This window comes from Somniosus microcephalus, chromosome 12 (genome assembly GCF_052327205.1).
Source record: "Somniosus microcephalus isolate GS21.2 chromosome 12, FLI_Smic_1.0, whole genome shotgun sequence".
Lineage (NCBI taxonomy): Eukaryota > Metazoa > Chordata > Chondrichthyes > Squaliformes > Somniosidae > Somniosus > Somniosus microcephalus.
In genome coordinates, this window is record NC_140998.1 from 192,806,799 (window position 1) to 192,819,589 (window position 12,791).

Sequence of the window (12,791 nt, forward strand, 5' to 3'; positions counted from 1 at the left end):
TGTTTGAGTGCCTGGTTTCAGTGTGTTAGCGCATGTTAAAAGTGTGAGTCCTTTGTCTTTACAGCCACCTGACACCAACCTCGGGCCTGAAGAATTCTGGCTGCTGTTTTTACACATCACCAAAGATCTCCTGCATTCCAGTAACGAGAAAATATCCACTTACATTTTCTGGCCTCCTTTTCTTTGTTGCCAGTCCCTCTCAGAACCCCCGATCAGAGGGGAGCAGACAGAAGGCCTACTGACAGCTTCATCAGGCACCCTTCCAACTGGGCCCCAAACTATCAACTATCCCCCGAGATATCTGCGCTCCTCTAATTCTGCCCTCGTGAGCATCCCTGTTTATAATCGCTCAACCTTTGGTGGCTGTGCCTTCTGTTGCCCAGGCCCTAAGCTCTGGAATTCCCTCCCTAAACCTCTCCGCCTCGCTACCTCTCTTTCCTCCTTTAAGACGCTCCTTAAAACCTACCTCTTTGACCAAGCTTTTGGTCACCTGCCCTAATTTATGCTTATGTGGCTCAATGTCAAATTTTTTGTCTTACAATGCTCATGTGCAGCGCCTTGGGATGTTTTACTACGTTAAAGGTGCTATATAAATACAAAAAAAAAAAAAAACTAGAGAAACATTATCTGGGAGGCACCTTTAGGCCCCTTCCCCTCATTTCCCTGACATTGCAATGTCTGTGCATGTTGTGGGCACATTTGCTCCACTCCACTTCCCCACAGGAAGCCTTGGGAATCCGAGGGGTGGGGGGACAGTATCAGGAGGCTCCAGCCCTTTTCCTCGCCTTTGCCCCCGGGAAGTAAGCATTCTCCAGACCCACAGAAGAGGAATATTGGAGTCTGTCTCATGTCCACTGATTCCTCCTCCTGCCCATGTATGATGTGCCAGCTGCCAACTCCAGCTCCTGCCCACGGTAACTACAACTGATGAATGGTAACCAGGTGCTAAAACCTGTCTCCAGGTGACATCACAAAGGGAGCCAGGAGCCAATCACACAGCAGCCAGCGCAGGCCCCGCCCACTGGCGGTGTGACAGGGTGACATGTTCAGGCTCTGCTCCTGGTGCAGTCTCACTGGACTGGAGCACAGGTTGCAGGATCTGCCCATTGGTGTTATGGCCCTGTCTCCGAGCCCAGCTCCCATCTAATGAAGCCTCAGGCAGAAAGCACAGCCTCATATATTAGGTTTTATTATGATTCTTGCATCCCAACCTCCTAATGTGAGGTCCCACTATTCAATGTCTCTCACCTCCCAATGTCTCCACATATTTTCCTCTCCTTTGCAACTGGGAGCTATGCATTCCTCAGGCGCATAGACTAGGATTATAGGGACTTGTTTCACATCCAACGATTCTTCCTGCTGTGGTTGCATGATAAACCTGTACCTTAATACCATTTACTCGCCTTGATTCCATAGCCCTTATCACATTTGCCTAACAAAAATCTATCAAAGTTTTAAAATTTTCAATAACATAGCCTCAACAGGGTTTTGAGGTGAGAGTTCTAGATTTCACTCGCCTTTGTGTGAACAACTGCTTCCTGACATCATCCCTGAGTATACTCGCTCTATTTTTGAGATTATAAGAACGCAAGAATTCGGAGCAGGAGTGGGCCATACAGCCCCTCAATCATGCTCCATCATTCAGTAAGATAAGGCTGGACCTCAATTCCACATGCCTGCGCTAACCCCATGTCCCTTGATTCCTCTAGAGTACAAGAATCTATCGATCTCAGCCTTGAATGTACTCAACTGAGCATCCGCAGCCCTTTGGGGCAGAGAATTCCAAAGATTCACAGCCCTCTGAGTGAAGAAATCCATCACCATCTCAGTCATAAAAGTCCTTCCCCTTATCCTGAGACTATGTCCCCTCGTTCTAGAACCTCCACCCAGGGGAAACAATCTCTCAGGGTCTATCCTGTCAATCCCCCTCAGAATCTTATCTGTTTCAATGAGGTCACCTCTCATTCTTCTAAACTCCAGAGAGTACAGGCCCAATCTACTCAATCTCTCTCATAGGACAACCCCCTCATCCCAGGGATCAATCTAGTGAACCTTCGTGGCACTGACTCTAATGCAAGTATATCCTTCCTCAGATAAGGTGACCAACACTGTGCACAGTACTCCAGGTGTGCTCTCACCAAAACCCTGTACAATTGTAGCAAGACTTCCTTAATCTTGTACTCCAACCGCCACCCCATCTTGCCATTTGCTTTCCTAATCACTTGCTGTACCTGCTTGCAAACTCTGTGCTTCCTGCATGAGGACACCTAAATCTCTCTGAACACCAACATTTAATAGTTCTTCACCATTTAAAAAATATTCTGTTTTTCTATTCTTCCTACCTCAGATTTCCTCCCGTTATAATCCATCTGCCACCTTATTACCCATTCACTTAACCTGTCTATACCCCTTTACAGGGTCTTTGTACCCTCCTCACAGCTCACGTTCCCACCTAGTTTTGTAACGTCAGCAAACCTGGATACATTACACTCGGTCCCTTCATCTAAGTTATTAATATAAATTGTGAATAACTGAGGCCCAAGTACTGATCCTTGCGGCACCCCACTAGTTACAGCCTGCCAACCTGAAAATGATGCGTTTATCCCTATTCTCTGTTTTCTGTCCGTCAACCAATCCTCTATCCATGCTGATAAATTACCCCCAACCCCATGAGCCCTTATCTTGCATAACAACCTTTTATGTGGCACCTTATCGAATGCCTTTTGGAAATCCAAATTTACAATCTACCCTGCGAGTTACATCCTCAAAAAACTCTAATAAATTTGTTAAACACAATTTCTCTTTCATAAAACCATGTTGACTCTGCCTAATGATATTACGATTTTCTAAATGCCCTGTTACCACTTCCTTAATAATGGATTCCAGCATTTTCTCGACAATTGATGTCAAGCTAATTGGACGGTAGTTCGATGTTTTCTCTCTCCCTCCTTTCTTGAATAGCGGTGTTACATTTGCTACCTTCCAATCCGCTGGGACTGTTCTAGAATCAAGGGAATTTTGGAAAATCACAACCAATGCACCCACTATCTCTGCAGTTATCTCTTGTAGAACCCGAGGATGTAGGGGTCCAGGGGATGTGTTGGCTTTTAGTCCCATTATTTTCTCAAGTACTTTTTCTCTACTGATATTAATCATTCCCCTCCCTCTCATTTCCCCCTTGGTTACCTACTATTTTTGGTATGTTTTTTGTGTCTTCTACTGTGAGAACAGATACAAAATATTTGTTTAAATTCTCTGCCATTTCCTTATTCCCCATTATAATTTCTCCTGTCTCAGCCTCTAAGAGATCAATGCTTACTTTTGCTACTCTCTTCTGTTCTACATACTTGTAGATACTCTTACAATCTGTTCTTATATTTCTTGCTACTTTACTCTCCTATTCTATTTTGTCCCTTTTTATCAATTTTTTGTTCATCCTTTGGTGGTCTCTGAAGCTTACTACTATTCTTGTTTTAGGTTTCACTTATCTGAAATGCTCCCTCTCTCAGAGTTCCCGACCCAGTCTTGGCGATGATCGCACGTGGTCGACCAAGTCTTCCTGGTTCTCACAAAGCGAGGTCCGTATAACACCTGCTCTGTGGTCCCACTTCTGACACCACTGTAAGTATTGGATCACAGGTCACACACAGATTAACCAAAAGGGTCTTAGCAGTCATAGGTCATTTCATTAAGGAGCGGTAGTTGGAATATAGTTAAATACAACATGCAATCAGGATAGACAAAGTAGACACACGACCGTGACAAGCAGCTGGTATCGGAGCCGATCGGACAGGCGGCTGGCGTGCGCAAACAGCTCTTCCCTCCACCGTCTGTGCTAAAAGCTCTTTAGATATCTCTTTTATTCTCTTTTCAGGGGTGGGCCTGGGATAGAATATGGACAGGACTATCTAACCTGTAAGGACTCTTCCTAAACCAAGGTGCCCAATGGTATGTCGAGTTGTTTGTCTCGACTTTCTGATGAAAACCCTCCTCCGTCGCATGAGATCATTCTTATCTCTTGTTGGGACCTCTGGTTACCTTTTCTTGGACAGTCTGTTCACCTCAAGGCCTGTTTCTGCATTATGCCCGTGTACATGATTAGAATAGTTCTGTGTCATCAAACTTATCCTGGCTGTTAAGCTGGTAATCCCATTTCTTTTAACGAAACTTATGCCTTTTAAAATGCACAATTTCTTCCAAATCACAATTTCTTACAGGCCGGTGACGCAGATAGTGGGATATGGAATTTGAAGATTCGTTCACTCACCTTGACCAGTCATGTGAGGTCATTAAACTTTTTGCGGCACTAGGTCCAGGTCCCGTGGACAACACTCATCTCACTGACAGCTTCAGCAGTCTCCTCCCACAGCCGCCTTGTGTCTGCAGGCCTCCTGCCCCCGGCAGGTAGAGGAGCTGAGGACAATTCAGAACCTCCAGGACCAAGGCCTCCAGTGCCGCATCAGAAAATCTCCTTTCACTTTCTCTTGGCTGTCGGGCCATGGCTTTCTCCACAATGACAATCAGGTGTTTCTGCAACAAAGCAATTCCCCTGTATTAGTGCAAGGAGCCTTGGGCAAGCTTAACTGGCCACTAGACTTCACCCGATATTGGCCCCCCTTTTCAGTGCTAAGCCAATCAGCAGCGCCTTTAATGCTGAGATCAGCACTACAACCATTATGAGCAGGCAGCATGAAGTTTGCCTGCTGCCTGCACTACTTTGAACGGGCGTGGGCACATCGTGCTGCCCGCGCCTGTTTTCAGGCCTTATCCAATTTCTAGGCCTCTGTCTATTGCATTCTTAGCTTGATTCCTCACTCCTGTTTTTGAGGAATAGAGCCTGTTGGTATTGGATGGCCTTGTAGCTGTTATCATTTTAATCCAATGGCTTTGTACTGGAGCCAAGGTCAACTAAGAATGAGCCTACATTCCAGTCCCTTGTACTTTGTTCATCTTCTGATTAATTTAGTCCTGCTGCTCTAATTCAGGTATTATCCTATTGAAGCAGTTCCAGGAGATTCCCAGAGCCTGCTGTCATTGTATTTATGGACAAAGGTGAGTCAGGCATCACCTCAACCAACTCTCATCATTCCTAGTTTCAGAATGTATTGAACAGCAGTTGCCAAATCCTGGGCGCTCTGACAATACAGTAATTCAGGGACCTTAATAAGAACATAAGAACATAAGAAATAGGAGCAGGAGTAGGTCAATTGGCCCCTCGAGCCTGCTCCGCCATTTAATAAGATCATGGCTCATCTGATCCTAACCGCCAATCCACTATCACAGAACCATCTCCTGAATCTAACAGAATTAGACACACGAAATAGGAGCAGGATCAGGCTACATGGCCCCTGGGCCCGCTCCGCTACCCACAGGGCCATGACCGATCCGAACCTAGACTCATGTCCAAATTCCTGCCCGCTCCCTGTAACCCTTAATTCCCTTTACTTCTAGGAAACTGTCTATTTCTGTTTTAAATTTATGTAATGATGTAGCTTCTACAGCTTTTTGGGGCAGCATATTCCATGGACCTACCACCCTCTGAGTGAAGTAGTTCCTCCTCATCTCAGTTTTGAAAAAGCAGCCCCTCATTCTAAGACTATGCCCCCTAGTTCTAGTTTCACCCATCATCGGGAACATCATCCCCGCATCCACCCAAGCCAACCCCTTCACAATCTTATATGTTTCAATAAGATCGCCTCTCATTCTTCTGAACTCCAATGAGTAGAGTCCCAATCTACTCAACCTCTCCTCATATGTCCATCCCCTCATCCCCGGGATTAACCGAGTGAACCTTCTTTGTACTGACTCGAGAGCAAGTATGTCTTTTCTTAAGTATGGACACCAAAACTGTATGCAGTATTCCAGGTGCGGTCTCACCAATACCTTGTACAACTGAAGCAATACCTCCCTATTTTTATATTCTATCCCCCTAGCAATGAAAGCCAACATTCCATTGGCCTTCTTAATCACTTGCTGCATCTGCATACTAACCTTTTGAGTTTCGTGCACCAGGACCCCCAGATCCCTTTGTACTTCAGTATTTTCCAGTTTCTTGCCATTAAGATAATAGCTTGCTCTACGATTTTTCCTGCCAAAGTGCATAACCTCACACTTTCCAGTATTGTATTCCATCTGCCAAATCTCTGCCCACTTACTTAGCCTGTCTATGTCCCCTTGCAGGTTTTTTATGTCCTCCTCACTCACTACTTTCCCTCCCATCTTAGTATCATCTGCAAACTTTGATATGTTACACTCGGTCCCCTCCTCCAAATCGTTAATATAGATTGTAAAGAGTTGGGGACCCAGCACCGACCCCTGCGGAACACCACTAGTTACTGATTGCCATTCTGAGAATGAACCATTTATCCCAACTCTCTGCCTTCTGTTAGATAGCCAATCCTCTATCCATGCCAGAATATTACCCCCAATCCCGTGATTTTTTATCTTAAGCAATAATCTTTTGTGTGGCACCTTGTCAAATGCCTTTTGGAAGTCTAAATACACTACGTCCACTGGTTCCCCTTTACCCACCCTATATGTTACTTCCTCAAAGAACTCCAGCAAATTTGTCAAACATGACTTCCCCTTCATAAAACCATGCTGACTTTGTCCTATTAAATTATGATTATCCAAATGTCCTGTTACTGTCTCCTTAATAATGGACTCCAAAATTTTACCTACCACAGATGTTAGGCTAACCGGTCTATAGTTTCCAGCCTTCTGTCTACTGCCCTTTTTAAATAAGGGTGTTACATTAGCAGTTTTCCAGTCTGCCAGGACCTTTGCTGAGTCCAGGGAGTTTTGGAAAATTATTACCAATACATCCACAATCCCTACCGCCACTTCCCTCAAGACCCTAGGATGTAAGCCATCAGGTCCAGGTGATTTATCCGCCTTGAGTCCCATTATTTTACTGAGTACCACTTCCTTAGTGATTTTGATCGTGTTTAGCTCCTCCCCCCCTGTAGCCCCCTGTTTGTCCAGTGTTGGGATATTCTTAGTGTCTTCTACTGTAAAGACTGATACAAAATATTCATTCAGTGTTTTTGCCATCTCCATATTTCCCACCATTAATTTCCCGGTCTCATCCTCTAAGGGACCAACATTTACTTTAGCCACCCTTTTTCTTTTTATATAACTATAAAAACTCTTACTATCTGTTTTTATATTTTTTGCTAATTTACTTTCATAATCTATCTTATCTTTCTTAATCAATCTTTTTGTTATTTTTTGCTGTCTTTTAAAGTTTTCCCAATCCTCTATCCTCCCATTAGATTTGGCTACCTTATATACCCTTGTTTTTAGTTGAATACTATCCTTAATTTCTTTACTTAGCCACGGATGGCTGTCTTTTCTTTTACACCCTTTTCTTCTCAGTGGATATTTTTTTGGAAGTTGTAAAATAACTCCTTAAATGTACACCACTGATCATGTATCGTCTTACCCTTTAATCTATTTTCCCAATCCACTCTACTCAATTCCGCTCTCATACCTTCATAGTCTCCTTTATTCAAGCTTAGCACGCTTGTTTGAGATCCAACCTTCTCACCCTCGAATTGAATATGGAATTCAACCATGTTATGGTCACTCATTCCAAGGGGATCCTTTACTAGGACATTTTTAATTAATCCTGTCTCGTTGCACAGAACCAGATCTAAGGTTGCTTGCCCCCTGGTCGGTTCAGTTACATACTGCTCAAGAAACCCATCCCTAATATATTCAATGAACTCATCCTCAAGGCAGCCCTGCCCAATTTGATTTGTCCAATTAATATGATAGTTAAAATCCCCCATAATTATAGATGTTCCCTTATTACAAGCCTCAACTATTTCCTGATTGATCCTCCGTCCAACATAGTTGCAACTGTTCGGAGGCCTATAGACTACGCCCACTAGTGGTTTTTTCCCCTTATTATTCCTTACCTCCACCCAAACTGTTTCATTATCCTGATCTTTTGACCCAATATCATTTCTCTGTATTACAGTGATTCCTTCCTTTATTAACATAGCCACCCCACCTCCCCTTCCTTCCTGCCTGTCCTTCCTGATCGTTAAATAACCTGGTATGTTTAATTCCCAGGCATTGTCACCCTGCAGCCATGTTTCTGTGATGGCCACAAGATCATACCCATATGTAGTTATTTGTGCCATTAACTCGTCTATTTTGTTACGAATGCTACGTGCATTCAGATAGAGAACTTTCAAATATGTTTTGTGACACTTAGTTCCTGCTTTTGCCCTTTTTATTACTTTACCTTTTACTCCATACCTTCTGCCCCTTCCTGACATGCTCTGGTTTTTAATTTCCCCACTGCTACCTAAGTCTATGACCTTCTCTGTTGTCATTTTTATTATTTGCTCTCTAGGAACCTCCCCCCCACTAGTTAGTTTAAAGCCCTCTCTACAGCCCTAGTTATATGGTCCGCCAGGACTCTAGTCCCAGCACTGGCCAAGTGAAGCCCTTTCCCGACTTTACAAAGCTTCCTGAAACTGTTCAGCACCATTATTCTATTTTTCGAGCTCCTATATTACATAATTTCAGTCCCAACCATCGTGTTGATCTGGGCACTAGGGTGCAAAGGAATAATAATGGAAAACGGGTAAGAGGATGGTCAGTTTTTACTGAATGAAGTGGGAGGCCATTGTACTAGAATCTTGCAATACATGTTAAGCCTGATGACAGGCTAAAATAAAGATAAAGTTGCTTTTAACATTTTTATTAATCCAGTCTTTTTATCAAAATACCTTTCTGCAGATCAGCAAATCCAACAAGGATTTTGAATACATTGATGCTGTGGCGTACCGATCACAGAAAGGACACAATCCGCTTTTTGGTCCGTAGACTATAAATCAGGCGTCATGCCTTTAAGAAGGATCACACCTTTAAGAAACTCGATCTGCAACATAGTTACGCCCAGAGCGGGGGAGGAGCAGTCGAAGCTGTGGACTGATGAAAGGCAGTCGGACTTGGTGTAGTCTCTGACGCCATTTTTGTGTTCAACATGCAGTCTCAACAATTAAACCTTTTCTTTTGAACCTCTCCGAGTTCAGTATTTTTTGCTAGGAGTACGTAGACTCCTACATTGGTGACCCCGACACTCAGGACGACTCCTAAGCGTAACCATGGCTGACACAAACGCAGTTTCTGTGAAGCTGCCAGAGTTCTGGGAGAACCTAGCCACCGCCTGGTTCCTTCAAGCCGAACCGCAATTCCGACTCCGCGGCATCACCGCCGACGCAACGATGTATGACTACCTCCTCGCCTCCCTGGGCAGCTCCACAATCACGAAAGTCTGGACAACACTACAAAACCCTTCGGAGGAAGGCAAGTACGCACATCTCAAGGCCGCGCTCCTTAAAAAATTCACAGCCTCCCAATTCGTGCACAACTGCCACCTCCTTGACCTCCCGGGCCTCGGTGACTCCACGCCGTCAGACTTGCTCTCACACATGCTTGCTCTGACCAACGAGAAACCGCTGGCTCCCTCTTCCGTGCGCTCTTTATCCACCAACTACCTCCCAGCATCCGCCCGGCGATCGTGGCGTCCAGCCTCACGGATCTCGAGGCCCTGGCCGATGAAGCCGATAAGCTCCTGTCCGCCGGCTCCAACCACGCCGTCACCCCTGACCTGGCCTCCGCAGCGTCGGCGCGCGCTCCACCCTCTATCGTGCGGCCACACAGCTCGGCCACGAGGGCCCCCAGGCCCCCACGTCCCCCAAGTGCTCCGACCCAGGGCTACTGCTACTTCCATACCCGGTTTGGCGAACGGGCGCGCCGCTGCAGCCATCCCTGCATGTTTCCAACCGCCCCCACACCGGCCTACACGATGGCCGTGAGGCAAGCAGGCGCGCTGCTGTACGTTACGGACAGCGCCTCCGGGCGCCGTTTCCTATGCGACACGGGCGCGCAACGCAGCATCATCCACGCGTCCGCCCTCGAGATCCAGCGAGGCGGCCGTGGCCCTGCGCTGGCTGCCGCCAACGGCACCGACATCCGGACGTACGGCACCCGCACCATCACCATCGACCTCGCAGGCCGCCGCTACCACTGGGAGTTTATCACCGCCAAGGTGCTCTCCCCGCTCCTCGCTGCAGATTTCCTGTGCCCCCACATCGCCTCGTGGACATGAACACCATGTCACCTATCCCGGGCGCCATGGCCACCCCCAAACCCGCCAAAATGGCGTGGCAGTGCCGCGCCCGCTCAACGGACAACTACTCAGCACTCCTGACTGAGTTCCCAGCCCTCACCAACCTGACCATCTCTGCAAAAGTTGCTAAGCACAGGGTAGAACACTTCATCCCCACCACAGGCCCACCGGTGTATGCCCACGCCCGCAGGCTGGACCCGGCCAAGCTGGAGATCGCGCGGGCCGAGTTCGCCACAATGGAACAGCTCGGCATCATCCAGCACTCCAACAGCCCCTGGGCCTCCCCACTCCACATCGTCACCAAACCCGACGGGGGATGGCGCCCCTGCGGGGACTACCGGCGCCTAAACGACGCCACCACGCCGGATCGGTACCCCATACCGCACATTCAAGACTTCTCGGCTAGACTGGCCGGCCACTCAGTCTTCTCCAAAGTCGACCTGGTGCGTGGTTACCATCAGGTGCCAGTCCACCCCACGGACGTTCCCAAGACGGCCATAATCACCCCTTTTGGGCTATTCGAGTTCCTCCGAATGCCCTTCGGCCTCAAAAACGCGGCCCAGGCCTTCCAGCAGCTCATGGACTCGGTCCTCCGGGACCTTAAGTTCCTCTTCATCTACCTAGATGACATCCTGGTAGCTAGTTCCTCCAAGCAGGAACACATCGAGCACCTCCGCACCCTGTTCCAGCGGCTCAGTGAGCACGGGCTCATCATCAGCCCAGCCAAGTGCCAATCCGGCCTCAGCAGGATCGAATTCCTCAGCCACCACATCACGCAGGACAGAGCCATTCCCCTGCCCGCCAAGGTGCAAGTCGTCCAGCAGTACCCCCGGCCTACCACCATCAAAGGCCTCCAGGAGTTCTTGGGGATGATCAACTTTTACAACCGCTTCATTCCCGGAGCGGCCTCCCTCATGCGGCCCCTATACGAAGCCCTCCGGGGTAAGAAAGACAGAATGGCGATCGAGTGGTCGGCGGACATGTTAACCGCTTTCGACTCGAACAAAAAGGCGCTCGCCGACGCCACCATGCTCGCTCACCCACAGCCCAATGGCAGGGTGGCCCTCACCATGGATGCCTCCGACCACGCGGTCAGCGCCGTGTACGAACAGTGGGTCGACGGGGCCTGGCAACCGCTGGCCTTTTTCAGCCGCCAACTGCGACCCCGGAGGCCAAATACAGCGCCTTTGACCGCGAGCTCCTCGCACTGTACCTGGCAGTCCGCCATTTTAGATTTCTTCTGGAGGGCCGCCCCTTCACTGCGTTTGTCGACCACAAACCCCTGACATTCGCGATGACAAAATCTGCGGACCCGTGGTCAGCCAGGCAACAATGCCAGCTCGCCGCGGTGTCCAAATTCACCACAGACATCCGGCATGTCTCCGGTCGAGGCAACGTGGTGGCCGACTGCCTATCCCACCCCACCGTCCACGGCGCCCACCTGGCAGTGGACTATGCTCAACTGGCAGCGGAGCAACGCACCGACCCCGATCTGCTCTCCGCGCCCACAAACCTCCCAGGGCTGCAACTGACCGGCGTCGCCTGTGGCCCGTCCGCCGTCACAGTCAAATGCAACACCTCCTTGGCGCAACCCCGCCCCGTAGTCCCGGCGTCCTGGCGAAAACGGGTGTTCGACATCGTCCACGGCCTCTCACACACCGGCACCCACGCGTCCATTAGACTAGTGGCCAACTGATTTGTCTGGCGTGTCCTGCGCAAAGATGTGCGCGTCTGGTCCAGATCCTGCATAGCTTGCCAGCGTGCCAAAATCCACCAGCACGTCAAAGCCCCACTCGAGGAGTTCACCGTGCCAGAAAGAAGGTTTGACCATGTCCACATCGACCTCGTCGGCCCCCTGCCGCCATCACAAGGTCACACGCACCTGCTGACAATCGTAGACCGTACCACCCGCTGGCCCGAGGCCATTCCACTGATGTCCACCACCACCGCCGACATCGCGAGGGCGTTCATCGGTACCTGGGTCGCTCGGTTTGGCGCCCCCTCTGACATGACGTCAGATAGAGGCCCGCGGTTTACCTCTGATCTGTGGGCCGCCATCACCCGAAACCTCGGGGTGGCCGTTCACCGCACCACGGCTTACCACCCCCAAGCCAACGGACTGTGCGAGCGATTCCACAGGTCCATGAAGGCGTCCCTTCACGCCAGCCTTGAGGACGAGGCTTGGATCGACCGCCTCCCGTGGGTGCTACTTGGCCTACGCTCCGCAGTCAAGGAAGACCGTCAAGCCTCGACGGCGGAACTCATGTACGGCCAGCCGCTGCACATACCCGGAGAGTTCCTGCCCACCGCCATGACCCCCTGGTCGGCTGACCAGCAACGCCGCGCTTTCGCCAACCGAGCACAACAGTTCGCTCCGGTACCCACCGGCCGGCACGGCGAACCAGCAACCTGCGTACCACCTAGCCTGCACATGGCCAAATTTGTTTTCGTGCACCATGACATCCATCGAGGACCTCTACGGCCCCCATACGACGGACCCTACAAGGTACTCCAGACGGGGAACAAGTTTTTCCTCTTCAAAGTGGGTGGCAGAACTGACAAGGAGTCGGTCGACCGGCTCAAGCTGGCGCACCTGGAGCCCGACAAACCCGTTCAAGTGGGCCAACCCCCACCACGGGGC